Here is a 20,002-nt window from a genome sequence, read left to right on the forward strand (position 1 = left end):
AACTAGAGTTCTTGCTAGGGGATAAGGAGATTAGACAGGAAACAATAAAAATTGTTTATTGAAGATAAAGGATTTAGGAAGGTGGGTAACAGGTTTCCTTAATTGGCATAATTAGGAACATATATTTGGGCAAGGGAATGGAGTTCTACAATAAAGCTTCCTCTAACAATAACAGTCAAGCAGGATAGGGGTTTTGGAAATCTCTCTCCTGGATCCCTGACTCTTCTAGCATTATTTCTCTTGTGTCCCAGGGTCTCAACTGTTATTCTGCTAATAGATCCAGTGGGGTAAAAACAATGAACTGGTACAGAATGAAGGTCCATTGTGTAAATGGAATTAGCTCAAGCCCCTTCATAGTTAAAACTCTAGCCACCAGAGATAATGTCATCCCCACCTCCCTTAGTGTGGAGGGGAGATGAGTTACCCACAAGTGACAATAAGTAACAAATCAAGAACAAGGGACTGCCCTTTGGGCAGTCCAAAACAGTGTAGAGGCTGCCATTTGTCCACTTGAATTAGAGGTGGAACCCCAGGAAGTGACAAAAAAATGCTATCTCTTCAAGTATGTTAGTAACTTCCTATGGCGGGAGTTCTGGCTTTGAACATGGTGCTGAAGGATCTCAATTGAGACCTCAGGCAGCTTCCCTTCTGAATTGTCATGTGGATAAGTTAGGCTGACTTCCTTGGGCCTACCTTGGCATTTCCAGACACTCTACCTTAAGTAGGCTTCTTCCCTCTCTGATTGCTAAGGCCTTGTGGCTTGTAGACCAGTTTAATTAGCCTTTTAACCCTCTCCGTCTGGGCCTCTGCTGGCCTGGACTAGCCTCTCCCTCTCTCTATTTCACTACCTTCTACCTTCCTAATTGTAAATAAACTGCCACAAAATCCATCCTGACTTGGGTCTATTTTAATTATGGAATCATTCTGAATTATTGATTCCTGGCAACCACACCTTAAAATATATATCTATATATTATCTAAATTTTCACTATTACACCACCATCCCAGCTGCAAACCCAAGCTCTAGCTTGTCTTCCCACAAAGATAATGGTATATTGATGATGGCTTCTCAATAAAACATAGGATTCTTCTTCGTGGTTACCAACTGACCAAGTCCCCAGATCTGTGTCACTCTCCTGCTCCATTCCAGGCTTTTAGAATGTTCAACTCCTGCCACCCTGCTTGGCAAACTTTATCTACACTTAAAAATGCTATTTTCTTATTACACAATCAAGAGTGCCAAACACAACAAGGACCACACCCACAACCCCACAAGTAACAGGACTAACTAGATACACTGGAAACCCACACAATGGATGTGGAGAATGGGTAGTGGTAGAGTAAACACCCAGGTTGGGTAACAATCAGTTGACAGTTTAACAGACCACCACACTAGCCAGGGAAACCAGGTTTGGAATGGTAAGTCAATGTGGGCTCTTGTTGGAATAGAGAAACACAAGAAGTATATGGAAAACAGTTTAATGATAAGTTTAAGGGGTAGATGATAGGTCGCACTAGATCTAATCAGCTCTGGATGAACTCAAGGGCTGGTAGGTGGTTAACACTAACACAGTCAGTGCAAGCCTGGCTGGTCACAAGGGGTAAAGGATTTACCACTGATGAGTCCTCTTCAGCTCCACCAATGATCTCAGCTCCTCAGGACCTCAGACATCACAGCAATTAAATCCAAAGGGTAATGAAGTCAGGGAGATGAACTAGCATGTCCACCATACAGAACTAAATTCAATGCTCAACCTGAGCTTCCTCACTGGACAGATGGTTTCTTGCTGGAGACAATCCACTTTTCCTAGCTCTTCATTCAGACAGTTAATCCAAGCAATCTAACTGCCATTAGTCACCAGAGTCACACAGAAAAGCCTCCTTCTTTTACTACTGCTCTGTATTTGGAACCTTCAGATCTTGCCTGATAGCTTTGGCTGCTACCTTACTTTAAAATCCTAATTTCCTCATAACACCTTTGACATGGAGTATCCCAGAATCAGGCTGGACCACCATCCAGTCACATATCAGCAAAATAGGGACTGGTGCCTCAGCCCCCTGTGCAGCTTCTTGCATGTTCTTTGATTTGTCTTTGCCCTGACTTGATCCTTCTACTAATTCTACTTGTATGATCATCTGGACCCTTGTATCTTTGCCCTCCCTGAGTTGTCTGTTAATCTCTATCAGATTTTTTTCTTGAGGGCTTTAATCAATATTGTATTTTCATTTCCTTGGCCAAAGATATATTTGACCCATTTTCTGAGGGACCAATACAATTGCAGCACTGACAGTACAACAGCTCCAAATGTTGGGATAAATGCAAAGATCTTATCTAGGCTGATCTTAAGCCATTTGTACATGTCATGTTAACAGCCTCAGGAGATCCATCAGGTATTGTATTATTGTAATCATCCAAAGATTATATACCCTGTTCTATAAACTGTATAATAACAGTGAGCAGCTAAAGATTATGAAGGTTAGTCTACTCGCTGAAAAAAATCCATCTTCTTTTATGCCTGTTTACTTTGTGATCTAGTAAAGTCTGTCACACTGGTAATATTGCTTGATAATTATAATGTCAAGATGGCTACCCCCAGGATCTTTCCCAAGAACTGTTGCAATGGCTGCTTAGTTGATGTTGCTTGGGTTCTGAGTCCTTAGCTGTCTTAGCCAATTATAAAAAGCAGACTTGTGCAATGGGGGATAGGTAAGGGGGAGAGGCAGAACCAGTTGGAATCCCTCACAGGTCAGTACTGGAGCCTACAGTTTGCTTTGGGGAATATTAGCTAATGGCTTCTCTATAAAGAGTGGGTTGAATCACTCCTTTCACCTTGGATTAGATGAAGGATGTGTTCCCAGTAGAAGGAGACATATCTTGTGTTTCTATGATGTTCACAGCCAGAGATAGCCAGATAAACTCCCCCTAGGGCCCTTCCATATTCAACTGAAATTCAGCTGAAGATGGTAGAATTTTCTCAAGTAAGGTAGCAGCTGCCGATTCTTTGCCACTACAAAAAGTTCTGCAAAAAATATTTTTTTCAGATAAGTTATTTCCCCCTTATCTTTATTCTCTTTGGGATACAGACCTGATAATGGTATTGCTGGGTCAAAGGGTTTGCATAGTTTTATGATCCTTTGGGCATGGATCCAAATTGTTCTACAAAATGGTTTTATCAGTTCACAACTTCACCAGTCATGTATTTATTTGTTTCCTAATTTTTCCACATTTCTTTCTAAATTCATCATTTTCCTTTTCTGTCATTTTAACCAGTCTGATAGGTATGAGATGGTACCTCACAGTTGTTTTAATTTTAATTTCTCCAATTGATAGTGATTTGGATCTTATTTTAATATGACTAAAGATTGCTTTCATTTCTTCATCTGAAAAATGCCTGTTTATATCATTTGACTATTTGTCATTCGGGAAATGCTTTGAATTCTTATATATTTGAGAAATACATCTTTAAGAAGTGTGGCCTTTGTCAGAAAGACTAGTTGTAAAGATTTTCCATTCCAATTTGTTGTTTGCCTTTTAATCCATTGCTTTTGTTTGTGCAGAATAATTTTAATTTAATGTAGTCAAAGTTAATTATTTTATATCTCATAATGTTTTTTATGTCTTTAATTGATCAAAAAGCTTCCTGTATCCAAAAATCTGACATGTAAACTATTTTGTACTCTCCTAATTTCTTTATGATTTCAACCTTCATTTCAAAAATATGTATCCAAATTGACTTTACTTTGGCATATGGGATGAGGTACTGTTCTATACCTTATTCAGGAACAACTTCTCTTGAAGTGCATCTACTAATTCAAAGAACAGTTTCAATCTGCAATGGTATAGACATGACTATTGGCATAGGAACCGAACCACCAGATGAAACCTTATATTCTTAATGCATTTAAGGATTTTTCATGTTCTAATATTACAGAGTTTGTGAATTTATTGATGTAGGTATTCTCTCCAGTGATTCAGATAGCAACTCATTAATATCTTGCAAGTTATATGACTCTACACCATTCTTCCCCATAAATTTTACACAATTAGTTCACCCTATATCCTTGGGGATTTCCTCATATTTTCTTGAATGTGTTAGTATTAATTGGGTAAGTAGATTCTATTATTTCATTCTCTTGGTGTTACAAGATCAATCCTTCATCATTTCTAGTCATACCTTTGAGTGATTACATTCTTTATACCACATTTCAGTACAATACTGCATTAGTAATATGTTGTATGTTGTGCATGCCCAATATGTTCTTCATTGACTGAAAGATACTTAAGTTTTATTAAAATAACAAAGGCCAACCAACAGGCTACTAATTAGTATTCATATGACTTTGTTGAAATGGCTGAACCATTCTAAGCTCCAGTTATCTTATCTATAAAATGAAGGGGTTGTACTAGCTAGTCTCCAGAATCTATTTATAAATGTATAATTTATGATCCTATGGAATTACTACTATGTTCCAGGTTCTGTGTTCAGCATCACATCTACAAGTACAGAAATATAATAGTCCCTGTCCTCAGCAAGGTTATATTAGTGGGAGAAAATGGAATAATAAAAATAATGATGATGAAATAATAATTCAACCTAAGGACCTAACATATCAAATTACCAATAGAATTCTCCTTCTTCTCTTCCTCATCACCAATATTAGCTTTGGGGCATTATACTTTTTGCCAAAGTCTTCAGAAATATGTGGCCTTTCCCCACCATTTATAGTTTTTTAGAAAATATATTTTTTGTACTGTACAGTAATATTAAAGTGTGGCCTTCATTTACATGCACGGCCAGCTGCTGGAGGCATTCACCCCTTTTATATGATATTTCTAATTAAGATGTGGAGAGAATTATAATGCACACTCATGTAGCCTATCTATGCATAGTTGTTTTACTGCTATCTTTAATGACTGAAGATGGCATTCATTATATGTTTTTAATAGTTGAACTCCCTAGCCAAAGCAAAAAAAAAAAAAAAAAAAGCATCATCCTATATATATTGCTATGTGAAGGAAATTATTCATATGTTAATTTCTACCCTCAAAGCACAGGTCAGTGATCCAGCCTACTCAGATTCCACAATCCCTTTTCCTATTAAAAACACAGGAATAATTTGTGATGAATTCAAATATAATATGGATAGTTATTATTTTAGACTTCTTTCTCATTGATGGTTCTCATCAAATTTCATTATATACCTGCTTCAAGCAAACATATGAAACTTATATCCACATATGTACAAATATATATAGGTCAGATAGAAATATAGAGAAATAAACCAAAGTAGCAAAGATATAATGTCAAATAAATATTGGAATAATGTAATGTCTTCTTCTCCCCCAAAATCTCATATTTCAGCTAAAATTTATTTTAATTATGCAGATAAATTTTTCAGCTCTCTGTTTCACTTCACATTTGTTGTGAAAGATGGTAAATAAAATGGATGATTGGGGTTGGGAATAAACTTGCTTTAAGTTCAAATCCAAACCCAGAAGGCCAAGTGCCCAGTGAACCTCACTGCTAGGTGTTAGGCTCCTTTAAAGATATCAGGCAGCCAGCCCCTCCCTGCTGAGGAATCTGCCTCCTATTGGATGATGGCAGACCAGCAGGAAGTGGATGTTGAACTTTCTGCCCTCAACAATGGAGTTTTGTTCAACCTTAACAGCTGAGAATTCCCTCTTTGTTGCCTGTCTTCCTTAGCCTTTGGTGGTAAAGGAATAACCACAGGATTCTCTGGTTGAAGGCTATGGGATTTATTAATAACAGGGGAAGGAACAAGGCAAAGGTAAGAGGACTTGGTATTGCTAACCTATTGTATTGTTTGGCTGGCTGACTCTGTCAAAGGTCCTAAGAAGGTCTTGGCATCTGGAGGGCTGACAGCCCTTGGTCAGAGCTAAGTGGTCTCTGGTCAAGAAATTGATTAGATCTACTGGCTAATTTAGTTGATGTTGATAATAGATATTGTTAAGCTGGTGTGAAGATTGATCCTAAATCCCTACTCTAACATAATCCTAAATTTCCCACATTCCACCACACTTCAACCCGGGGCCCCAGGGGAAGGGGGTAGTTGAGTGATCAGGATGAATTCATGGGAAAAACAGAACCCAGGCTTCAGTTTCCAGGGCCTTTTATACTCTCAGTTCAACTGCCAGTTGGCATCTGGCACATGGTGCATGCCACCATCAACATTTCATCCAGGGCAACTGACAGGATTGCCTAAGCCAAACATGAAAATGCTAAAACTTGCATTACAGAAGTTCAAGTCACTGTTTCTGGTAATTCCTGCTTGAGACTTTTTCAGGCGTTACATCAGAGTATGAGACGAGAAGATGTTCTGGAAATGGCTGGTTTCTCTCAGGAATTGTTTGAAGATCAATAGGAAGTAAGAGCTGGATTTTGAAGATGTTTACTTCTCCAGAGTTCAAACCCAGCTCCTCAATGGCAGTTACTTCCTCAAAATTCTATACCAGGATTCTGAGAGCTTCCCTTGCCCTTCCTGGTTCTCTTCATTCAATCAACTCTGTATCTTCACTCTGGTTCATTTCTTTCTTTCCAAATTTCCACTTATAAGTAGACATATATACCCTTCACCTGTGGATGTTTGAGGATGTTTACATCCTTTTTCTCCCTCCATTTTACCATTTCATTTATTTTCTTATGGTCTATAAACTTTTCTCTTAAGTAAAAGTCAAGTTAAAGTTGCTATATTTATACAAGTTGAAGTAATATACTTAAGATTCATGTTTTACTACTGCTTGTCTCCATTTCTATTCTTACTTTAAAGATATTCTTCAATGCAATTTATTATAGACAAATTGCTTAGCCCCACAGTTAGTTAATGGTGAGGGCTGTATATCCTTAAAACTTGTACTTGGCATAGGAAGTCTATGAGCAGATGTTTATGAGAATGCTAGAATAGATAGATCCTTAACAATATTGAGTGATTGAGAGCCTCGATTCAGCAAGCTTCTGTCAGAAAGCTGAAAAGCACCATGGCCTCTTGCGGTATTGCTGTTTTCAGCAATAACATTTGCATTTTAATCTACAGGGATGTTCTTGTCTTTCTGCCAAATAGTATCAGCATCCTGTCCAGGACCATCAACCATAAAGTACAATGGGCTTAACAAATATTTCCATTTCATTCACCAGGTCTTGCATTATGCTGGGAAGGTGGGTCTAATTTGAACAAAAAAAAGTTTTCAAAAAATTATCATCATCAAAATCAACTATGTAAACAAATTATTGCGGAAACAAACAAATTGTTTCTATAACATTCAAAATTTGGACTAGCAAGTTGAATTGTAATGCTGTCTTTTCATTCACTTTGATGGGAGTTGTGCCTATGTCTATCTGAATACAATCCACACTTAACTTGGAACAATCTGAATATAAAAGTACAATTTAAAGTTTACATTTTAGAATCTTCAGAGACTTCTTGGTTAAGATGAAGGCAGAGTAAAAAGCAGCTGCTTAACCTCTCCTAAGCAAAACATATAGGAATCTTCAAGAAGACATGAAAATAAATCTGGAGGAACGAAGGGACCCCAAAACAGGGCTCAACATTGGAGGCATGTGGAATCAGGGCATTTCCATGCAATAAAGGGCTGAAACAGCACTCACTAAAATGTAAACTGAGCAATCTACTCCCCCACCTCACACCACCTGCAGTGCCAAACCAGCTCACAAGAGTTAGATCAAGTTTGGGGCACCAATTAAGTTGTTGGCAGCTACCTGGGGTCACTAGGGCCTGCTCCTGAGAGCAGCAAGACTTAAGACCCAAAGAGGCTAAAGAATGCATGGACTTTGAACACAGACCCTAAGCACAGGCATGTGTACAGGTGAGGACTCAAGCCCAGACATGGATCCTGAACACAGGTGAGGACTCGGATCTTGAGTGCAGGTGCGGACCTTGAGTGGGGACCCAGTGCAGAGGGGTGCAAAACTGTGGAAGCAGCGCCCTGAGACTGTTAAAGGAGCCTCAGGCAGAGGAACAAGCAAGGGGAACACCAGGAGGCTTGACCCTGAGAACAACTAGACCTGAAACCTCATGAGCCTAAAGAGTGCAGACAGACCCTGAGTGTGAGGATAAAGCTGAGAGGGCACAGCGCTAACAATGGCAAGCCAGAGACAAGAACCCCCAAAAGAGAAAGATCATCAAGAAGAAATCTGTAACATTCAACAACTTTTACACAAATAAAATCCAGAAAATAGAACAAACAAGTAACCATATCCAAACTTAACCCAAATAATGAAAACTGGCCACATGCCAGTTGACATGATAAGAAAGATGGAAGAGATTTGGCAAGTGAAGTGGGAAATAGCTCAAAAAGAAATTAACAGGTTAGAAGACAGAAACTCCCAATTGGAGAAAGATGCCCCAAAATCAAACTAAATGATAAGTAAATTGGAAACCAAAATATAGCAAGAAAGTAACAGTTTAAAAGGTAGGAAAGGGAGACAAGTAAATTGAAGACCAGAAATGATTGAATTGTAAAGGAAAAACCAAAAGATTATAGCCGAAAACCAGTCCCTGAAGACTAGAATTGAGCAATTAGAAGCTAATGATCTCTCAAGACAGCAAGAACAAATAAAACAAAGACAAAAGACTGATAAAATAGAAGGAAACATGAAATATCTATATGAGAAAGTGACAGACCAAGAAAACCGGTCTAGAAGAGACAATCTAAGAATCATTGGTCTTCCTGAAAAAGCAGAAATTAATATAAATTTAGACTCCATACTAAAAGAAATTATTCAGCAAAATTGCCCTGAAGTTCTACAAGAGGGCAATATAGATATTGAAAGGATCCATAGATCACCTTCTACACTAGACCCAGAAAAGACAACCCCCAGGAATATAATAGCCAAATTCAAGAGCTTCCAAGTAAAAGAAAAAAATTTACAAGCCAGAAAGAGACAATTCAGATATTAAGGAGCACCAATCAGGATCACACAGGATATGGCAGTCTCCACACTAAAAGACAGCGAGGCATGGAATATGATATTCAGAAAGGCAAGAGAATTGGGTCTACAACTAAGGATCACCTACCCATAAAAACTAACTATGTACTTCCAGGGAAAAGTTTGGGCATTCAACAAACTAAAAGAATTCCAAATATTTGCACAGAAAAGACCAGGACTAATGGAAAGTTTGACATCCAACCACAAAAATCAAGAGATACATGCAAAGGTAAATAAGAAACAGAGTGGAAAGAAAGAAAACTCATATTTTTTAAATTTGCCTCTTTAAGGGCTTAAATATGATCTAATTATTGGTACTCCAATAATTTCTTGTGGAGAAATGTATTATGTGTATAATTCTCTGTAGTGAACTATATTCACTATTATAGTATTCACTATTATAGTAATTAGAAGAATTATTCATAGAGAGAGGTTGGAATACTAAATGGTCTAACATGATATGGGGGTGGGAAACAGGGAGGTGAATAGTAGAGGACACGAAGAGAAACTTGAGAGAATAAGAAAAATAGGATATTCTATGATACACAAAGAGGGCATGGGAAGGAGAGGGGATGAATACTATTATAAGAAGGAGAGGAAGAGAGCATTAAGAGGTAATATTTAAACCTTACTCTCAGTGTAATTAACTCTGAGAGGGAAGAGTAGCTTTATCCATTAGGATATAAAACTCTATCGACCCTTCTGAGAAAGTCAGAAGGGATAAACCAAGGGGAGCAGGGGAGTGGGGAGGTCAGAAAAGGGAGGGGAGAAGAAGGGGGAAGGAATTTGTTAGGCCTTAAAAATATAAAGAGGGGAATAATAAGGGAGGGGGTAGAAAGGGAAGTAAATCAAAGGAGGGGACAAGGGTTACTTGCATGAAGCAAACCACTGGTTTAAAAGGAAATAGTGTAAGAAGAAGAGGTAGAACTAGGAGACGATACCAAAATGTTGAAGAATACATAACTGATAATTATAACTCTGAATGTGAATGGGATGAATGCACCCATACAAAGGGAGCAAATAGCAGAGTGGATTAGAAACCAAAATCCTACCATATGTTGTCTACAAGAAACACATATGAGGCAGGTGAACATACACAGGTTTAAGGTAAACGGCTTGAGCAAAATCCTTTGGGCCTCAAATGAGAAAAAGAAGGCAGGACTGGCAATCATGATTTCTGAAAAAGCCAAAGTAAAAATAGATATGATTAAAAAAGACAGGGGAGGTAATTACATCCTGATAAAAGGCAGCATAGACAATGAGGAAATAACATTACTCAATATGTATGCACCAAATGGCAAAGCAGATTCATAAAGGAGAAAATGGCAGATCTCAAGAAGGAAATAGATAGTAAAACCATACTAGTGGGAGATCTAAGTATTCCTCTTTCAGATCTAGAAATCAAACCAAAAAATATATATAAGAGGTAAGAGAGAAGAATGAAGTCCTAGAAAAATTAGATTTAATAGATATTTGGAGAAAAATAAATAGGAACGAAAAGGAATACACCTTTTTTCAGCTGCACATGGTACATTCACAAGGACTGACCATGTTAGGGCATAGAAACATTGCAAAAAATGCAAAAGTGCAGAAATAATAAATATAAATTTCTCAGATCATAATGCAATAAAAATAATTAGTAAGGGCACCTGGACAGGCAAACCAAAAACTAATTGGAAATTAAATAATATGATTCTCCAGAACCAGCTAGTCAAAGAAGAAATAAAAGAAACAATCAACAATTTTATTGAAGAGAATGACAATGAGGAGACATCCTACCAAACTCTGTGGTATGCAGCCCAGGAAATACTTGGGGGAAATTTATAAACCTGAGTGCATATATAAACGAATTAGGGAGGGCAGAGATTAATGAATTGGGCATGCAACTTAAAAAATTAGAAAGAAAGCAAATTAAAAATCCACAGGTGAAAACTAAGTTAGAAATACTAAAAATCAAGGTAGAAATTAATAAAATAGAAAGTAAAATCTATTGAATTAGTAAATAAGACTAGAAGTTGGTATTTTGAAAAAAAACCAGATAAAATAGACAAAGTACTGGTCAATCTAACAAAAAAGGAAAGAAGAAAAACAAATTGACAGTATCAAAGATGAAAATGGAGACCTCACCTCTAATGAAGGGGAAATTAAAGCAATCTTTAAAAACTATTTTGCCCAATTATATGGCAATAAATATAGCAATCTAGGAGATATGTATAAATATTTACAAAAATACGAATTGCCTAGATTAACAGCAGAAGAAATATATTATCTAAATAATCCAATATCAGAAAAAGAAATTGAGCAAGCCATCACAGAACTCCCTACGAAAAAATCGCTAGGACCTGATGGATACACAAGTGATTTCTATCAGACATTCAAAGAGCAACTAATCCCAATACTATACAAATTATTTGATATAATAAGCAAAGAAGGAGTCCTACTAAATTCCTTTTATGACACAAATATGGTACTCATTCCAAAGCCAGGTAGGTCAAAAACAGAGAAAGAAAACTGCAGACCAATCTCCCTAATGAACATGGATTCAAAAATCTTGAATAGAATACTATCAAAGAGACTCCAGGAAGTGATCAAGAGGATCATCCACCATGATCAAGTGGGATTTATACCAGGAATGCAAGGATGGTTCAACTTTAGGAAAACATTCACATAATTGACTATATCAACAATCTAACAAAAAAAATCACATGATTATCTCAATAGATGCTGAAAAAGCCTTTGACAAAATACAGCACCCATTCCTCTTGAAAACACTGGAAAGTATAGGAATAGAAGGACCTTTCCTAAAAATAAAAAAACAGTATATATCTAAAACCATCAACAATTGTCATATGCAATGGGGATAAATTAGAACCCTTCCCAGTAAGATCAGGTATCAAACAAGGATTCCCATTACCACCTCTATTATTTAACATTGTACCAGAAACACTAACAGTAGCAATTAGAGAAGGAAAATAAATTGAAGGTATCAAAATAGGCAATGAGGAGAGTAAGCTATCACTCTTTGCAGATGATGTGATGGTATACTTAAAAAATCCTAGAGAATCAACTAAGAAGCTGGTAGAAATAATCAACAACTTTAGCAAAGTTGCAGGATACAAAATAAATCCACATAAATCATCAGCATTTCTATATATTTCCAACACATCACAGCAGGAAGATGTAGAAAGAGAAACACCATTTAAAATCACCCTAGACAATATAAAATACTTAGGAATCTATCTACCAAAACAAACACAGGAATTATATGAACACAACTACAAAACACTTTCCAAACAATTAAAACTAGATCTAAACAATTGGAAAGCCCTTGATTGCTCATGGGTACGACAAGCTAACATAGTAAAAATGACCATTGTACCCAAATTAATTTACCTATTTAGGGCCATACCTATCAAACTACCAAAAAAACTTTTTTACCGAATTATGAAAAACTATAACAACGTTCTTCTGGAGTAACAAAAGATCAAGAATATAAAGGGAAATAATAAAAAAAATGTGAAGGGAGGGGGCCTAGCAGTAGCAGATATTAAACTATACTATAAAGCAGAGGTCATCAAAACAGTATGGTACTGGCTAAGACACAGAAGGGAGGATCAGTGCAATAGATGTGGGGTAAGGGACACCAGCAAGACAGTGTATGATAATCCAAATAGCCTAAGTTTTGGAACAAAAATCCACTATTTGATAAAAACTGTTGGGGAATTTGAAAAACAATATGGGAGAGATTACGTTTAGATCAACATCTCATACCTTACACCAAGATAAATTCAGAATGGGTGAATGACTTGAATATAAAGAGGGAAACTATAAATAAGTTAAGTGAACATAGAATATTTTACTTGTCAGATCTCTGGGAAAGGAAAGATTTTAAAACCAAGCAAGGGTTATAGAAAATTACAAAATGTAAAATAAATGATTTTGGTTATATCAAACTAAAAAGCTTTTGTATAAACAAAAGTAATGTAGCTAAAATCAGAAGGGAAACAAAAAATTGGGAAAAATCTTCATATCAAAAAACTCTGACAGTGGTCTAATTACTCATATATACAAGGAGTTAAATCAATTGTTTAAAAAAATCAAGCCATTCCCCAATTAATAAATGGGCATGAGACATGAATAGGCAATTTTCAGATAAAGAAATCAAAATTATCAAAGAACACATGAGAAAGTGTTCTAAATCTCTAATAATTGGAAATATGCAAATCAAAACAACTGTGAGGTATCCCCTCACACATAGCAGATGGGCTAAAATGAAAGAAGGGGAGAGTAATGAATGCTGGAGGGGATGTGGCAAAACTGGAACATTAATGTATTACTGGTGGAGTTGTGAACTGATCCAATCATTCTGGCTGGCAATTTGGAACTATGCTCAAAGGGCTATAAAAGAATGCTTGCCCTTTGATCCAGCCATTCCATTGTTGGGTTTGTACCCCAAAGAGATCATAGATAAACAGATTTCTAAGAAAATATTTGTAGCTGGCCTTTTTGCGGTGGCAAAAAACTGGAAAAGTACGGTATGTCCTTCAATTGGGGAATGGCTGAAAAAATTGTGATATATGCTATTGATGGAATACTATTGTGCTAAAAGGAAGAATAAACTGGAGGAATTCCATGTGAACTGGAAAGACCTCCAGGAATTGATGCAGAGCAAGAGAAGCAGAACCAGAAGAACATTGTACACAGAGGCCAATATACTGTGGTAAAATAGAATGTAATGGACTTCTGTACTAGCAGCAATGCAACAACCCAGGACAATTCTGAGTGACTTATGGAAAAGAACATTACCCACATTCAGAGGAAGAACTACAGGAGTGGAAACAGAAGAAAAACCACTGCTTGGACACATGGGTTGAGGAGGACATGATTGGGGTTGTAGACTCGAAACTACCACACCAATGCAACTATCAACAATTTGGAAATGGGTTTTGATCAAGAACACATGATAAAACCAGTGGAAATGTGCGTTGGATATGGGGAGGGGGTGCTGGGGGGTGAAGGGGAAAGTAGGAGCATGAATCATGTAACTATGTTAAAAACGAATATTAATAAATGTTTAAAAAAACAGTGAAAATATGCATCAGCCATGTTGGGGGGGGCTTGAGGATGAACGGGAAAGTAAGAGCATGGATTATGTAACCATGTTAACTTTTCTAAAAAATAATTATTAATAAATGTTAAAAAATTAAAGTTTACAATTTACAAAACTATTGTTACTTAGATGATTTAGAGTAGGGCTCTCCTATTCACAAATAGACTTGTTTTGAGACTGGGTGAACTATATAAAGTCTCTTGAGTGCAATTGCTATGAGAAAACTCTATGAGAAAAATAATCCAATTATATACAACTGAAAATCTAAAATTCAATATCTTATTTATCCACAATAGTTTGTTGTTGTTGTGAATACTGTCTCCACTGACACAGATTTCCATCTCTCTAAAATTTAAATGACAAAGTTAAACTTAACTTCAAGAACTGAGTAGCTAAGGAATTCATGTCAGCATAGTGATGATCTTTTGTAAACTTAGGCTGTGGTACTTAAGATAACAGAGTCTCTCTCAAAGCATCCCCTTTCTTCTCATCTTCTCAAGGATTATACAGATGGACTTGGATAAAAGATATTATCAAGGTCATATTTAGCCTTAAAATGAGATCATCATGTATAAAAGAGGGAGAATCTTGGTAATCTCAAGAGAATAAAAGTAATAAAGGAAGGGTTATATGTAGTACTTAGCTGATCCTTCTGTGAAGCCTAATGGGGAAAAGATGAACAGAAATTAGAAAGGAAAAAAATATATGAAGAGGTTCTGATATGCATTGTCAGATGGTTGACCTACAATGATGAAATCATGACTCCATGGAGTAGAGTGAAATGAAGAGCACACAAGGGAACCTCATGTTTTTTTCAAATAGTTTCCAATGTAGAACATAAGATTAATTAATGAATCAATGGAATGAAGTCATGATTAAAAAAAGTTTTATGAGATTACTACTACAAAACACTCTTCTAAGCACTGGGAATAAAATATAAAACAAACTGTTTTTGAATCATTCTGCTTACTATTAAAATTTTTATAAGAAAAAGAAGGCAGAAAAACAAACACCCTCAATCAGTTTCTTAAACAAAAAATCAAGTGACCTGAAAAGTCTCAAACTATTTCTTCTCATAAGTCCCTTTGAACTTTTCTCAAAGTAGGTCTTTGTGATTATCATAACACTGAAGCTAGTTGTTATTTTTAGTAGCTTAAAATAAGATTTAATACAAGACAAGAGCCTTTCAAATGATATAATAAAATTTTCAAATATTTTAGTATATTTATATAATACATATTTTTTATATTTTATATATTACTCCTCCAAATAACTATGTAATGTTTCATAGTTAACAGAAACCCAACTATGGAGCCAAAAACACCTGCCTCTGAAACAAACTTTTTTGTACTTTTGAGTAATATGGTAACTTTTTAGTGTCTTAGATCAGTGATGTCAAAGTCAAATAGAAAAAGATACCTGCCACTTGCATTTTGACTTTAAAAAATACAAATTGACATTATCAATATAGTATGGTATTGTATTTTATTATAGTATTTCTCAGTTACATTTTAACTGCTTCTGGCAATACTGGAGTAGAATTTAATACCTCTACCCTAGGCAATTTTCAACACTTTAAGATATTGCAAAGATAGGGCTTTACATAAAAATGACAGACTTAGAGACACTAATATGTGACCTGCTAAAAGTAGGGAAAAAAACCTAAAGATACAAGTCTAGTGAGATAGCTGCTCTCTGGGCATACTTTCTATTCTTTCTTGTCTCCTAGATGACAGATCTGTAGGGAAGAACATGCTTTCTGTTTCTCTCCATCTTTCTTTCTCTGTCTCTTCTCTCTTTACTGTCTCCTCTCTCTTTTCTAGCATTTCTGTTTCTTTTTGTCTATCTCTTGGACTCTACTTCTCTCTCTTTATTCCCTCCCCACCCACTGTTGAACTATAAAACTTCTAGATAGTGCAATGCATGCAGCACTTTACAGTTTGAAGATCATTTTGATCACATTGTCTCATGATCTTTATGATACTTTTGTGAGATTAGAGCTGCAGAGTTTGTTATCCTTTCAACGATGAGCAAAGTGATAATTAGAGATAAATTACTTTTTTTATTGTCAGACAGTTAAGGAATAGAGGAAATTTAAACCTGGGTATTTCTTGCCTCTACTTCTAACTGATACCATTATATCAGTCTACTTTTAGTCTATATTTCATTGCCTTTGAACCTGGTGATTATTCATCTTTTTCTCTACTTCTGAGAAACTGGTTTGGAAAATGCTTACTTCTTCGACTACACCATAACTTATGAATTCTTCTGGGAGTCATCCCTTATACTTCCTAAAGCCAAATAGAAATGTTTCTGCCTACCATACCTCTGATTCAAGTTCAAGAAGTGACTAGCATTATTTTTTTTCCAAAACATATCAATCTACAGATTATTTTATTCTACTAAAAGATATTTATATGTTTTCATTCAAGTTTTATAAATATTGCATATGAATTAAATTCTTTACCAAGTAACTTTTAATTTGCTAAGGTACATTTTGCTTAAAGGGAAAACATCAGCTGATGCAAATGGTATCCCAATGATTAGTTCATTCACCAGTGGACACTTCACTTTCAAGGTGTGGTTTCTGTCACTTACTTCTTGCTCTCTAAGCTTTTCATGATGCCCTCAATATAACCCTACTGAAGGAGATTTAATTCATCATTAGGAACCATAAGATGAACTGTCTTATTAGTATCTTATAAAAGTCCTTTTGACAAGTTCAAGAATATACAATAGGTGAAAGTCACAAATTGCTACATATCTATATTCATTATGTGCCTTTCACAGAAATTACCTGGTTAGTCTTACCTTTCCACAGGCAAACAAAATTAAAACATTTTTCAATTAGATTGCCCAGGGGGCAATTATGGAAAATTTTTGCATAAAGGATCAGAGAAGTTAAGGTATAAATCAAATGCTCTAACATATTCTAGAGCAATATTGCCCTATTAGGAATAAATGTTTAAATGAGGAAGAACATTCAAGTTAAGTAAAAATAATTTAGCTAAGATCATTTTATTCCACATTTTAAAACAGGGACTCTAATACTGTTTATATGTTCTGTGTTTGGCCATGGATTAGAATTCAGAATGCAATGATGTGTTCCAAAATAAAGAAAATTCCTACTGTATATTAAATACAAAAAAACTGAGGCATATAGGGAATTATTTTTATTCGAATTTTGTACCTATTGCATATTTGTGAACTTTTTTTCAATTTAGAAAATTTTGCTTAGATTTTTAACATGACATGTTGATAAATCTCTTATTAGCAATAACAGAATTACTACTCTTAATGTAAATGTTACTTGGTGACAACATATCATTAATTTCTCAACTATATTTTAATAAGAAACACAATTCTAGAATTCAAATATATGAAACTTATATTCAAATATATTTGTTCCTCCAATTTCCCATGGTTTAATCTAGTTCTTTTTGGTACACAAAATATCTCAAATGTGTGTAAAGTTCCAACCAAAATGTCTGTGGCAAAAATGTGCCTATAAATTCCAATTTATTTTTAAAGTTTGTATTTTCAACTCATTTTCCAACAAAGATAAAGTTGATACTACTTGCTGCTTTCTTTCCTCTTATTTTTCAAATATACCACCTCAGATAGTTCTGCCACTTTTTATTTTGGGTTTTTGTCATTTCCTTTTCCATTTTATTTCCATTTTGCCATAATTCAACTCACTATATCCAGCATTATCCACATTCTAATCTATTCTCAAGAATGCTACCAATACCATTTCCTCCATCTGTTACTTTGACCACACTGTTTTCCTTCATAAGGCTTTCTAGAGGCAACCCATTAGCCTGAAGTTATGCTTATTTCCTCACATTGTACTCAAAGTATTCCTTTCCTTTTCATAATTCTATTTGCTCAATTCATTTTTTCTATTCATGCTCATCATATTTTTAAGACTTTTCCTAGTATTATATTTGATTGTGATGATCATCTTGTCTCGGATTTATGATATTTTTCCTTTGTGTGACTTAAGCAAGTCCTTAAATTTCACCTTTCCATAAAGTCTTATACTAGCAATATTTTTCAAAACTTTAGTTTGTTTAATCTTCTAAAAAATAACAGGAACTAATTTTTCATCCCTCACATTTCACTTTCCCCAATAGGAAAAAAAAGAAAACCCAAACTCTTATAATGAATAAGCAGAATAAAGACAACAAAATACATTGACCTGGTACAAAAACATATTTTTCACTTTGAATCTTGAACTCATCACTTCAAAAGAGGGGATGTTGGAAGGAAATACTTACCTAGCAACATAATAGCTGGTAAGGAAATGAATGGAGTTAAGTATTAGTTAATCATTTCTTTGATCGGAATTCTCTAATCTTTCAAAGTTTTTCTTCTTATCATTATTATAAAAATAAAGCCTCTTGTTATGCTTACTTCATTCTACATTAGTTGATAAGTGTCTTCTAAGGTTCTTGAAGTGTTTTTTTTTTACTTTATTTTCATTGTCGTGCAAAACACTTCCATATTGCTCATTGTTGTAAGAACACACTCATACCTAACCAAAGCCCAAAATAAAACTGTAAATACACTGATGTGAAATATGGCTCCAATAGTTCTTTCTCTGGAGGTGGATAACATTCCCCATCATAAGTCTTTTAAGATTGACCCAGATCATTGCATTACTGTGAGGAACCAAGTTTTCACAGATAATTATTGTCCAATATTGCTATTTTTGTGTACAATGTTCTACCAGTTCTGCTTCTTTTGTTCTGCTTCAGTTCCTGCAGATATTTCCAGGTTTTTCTGAAATAATTTTCCTTATTCTTTCTCATAGCCCTGCAGTATTCCATCACCAACATGTACCACAATTTGTTCAGCCTTTCCCCAGTAGATGGACACCCCTCAACTTCAAATTCTTTTCCATTATATATAAAAAAGCTGTTATAAATATCTTGTACAACTAGGTCCTTGCCCTTCTTCTATTATCTGTGGGAGACAGACCCAGTAGTGGTATTACTGACTGAGTCTTTTCTTCTGGGCTTGCTGCTATCTTAAACCCTAGTCTGTCTGTTACCCCAAAATTCCCTAATCTAGCTTCCTAACTATGGCCTCTTCAAAATAGTCTTGGTAAGGAAATATAGTTCAGGTAGCTTTGATAAGGTGGTGACAGAATGGTAAAGCCTCAAGGGCTCTAGCAGAGAAGCTGTAGGTTTCCTTGATGACAGACATATATTATTCTCAGGTTGGCTTCTTCAAAGTAACTCAGATATAATTCAGAAACTGGAACTCAAGAACATAGGAGGCAGAAACAGAGAAATCTGGTTGCTATATCTCTATTTGGAGACTTGATAGTGGATCAGAGGGACCTCAGATGCAGGGTCAAATGGCTTCTCACAGAAAGTATGTATCTTCTTTCCTCAAGTATTTCTTGTAAGCAACATATAGTAGAATTCCAGTTTTTAATCTACTCTGCTTTTCACTTCCATTTTATGGGTGAGTCCATCCCATTCACATTATTCATAATTATAATTACCAAGTATACATTCCCCTCCATCTTATTTTCCCCTTTTGATCCTGCTATTTTTTCCTTTCATTCTGTTCCTCCTGATAGGTTTTTTGCTTTTTATCATTCCCTCATTTCCCACCCTTCCATCACCCTCCCCTTTGTTTTATTCTCCTCCTACTTCTCTGTAGGGTAAGATAAGATTCTATACTCAGATGAGTTGTCATTCCCTCTCTGAGCCAGTTATGATCAGAGTAAGGTAAGCATTGCCCACCAACACCTTCATCCTCCCCTCCACTGTATTAGTTTTTCACACCTCTTTAGGTGAGATAATTTAACCCATTCCATCTCTCCCTTCCCTTTTCTCTGGATGCAATCCACTTTTTCATCTCTTGATTTTAATTTTGTATATTGTGTCATTCTAATCAGTTTATTTCCACA

This window comes from Gracilinanus agilis, chromosome 6 (assembly GCF_016433145.1).
Source record: "Gracilinanus agilis isolate LMUSP501 chromosome 6, AgileGrace, whole genome shotgun sequence".
NCBI lineage: Eukaryota > Metazoa > Chordata > Mammalia > Didelphimorphia > Didelphidae > Gracilinanus > Gracilinanus agilis.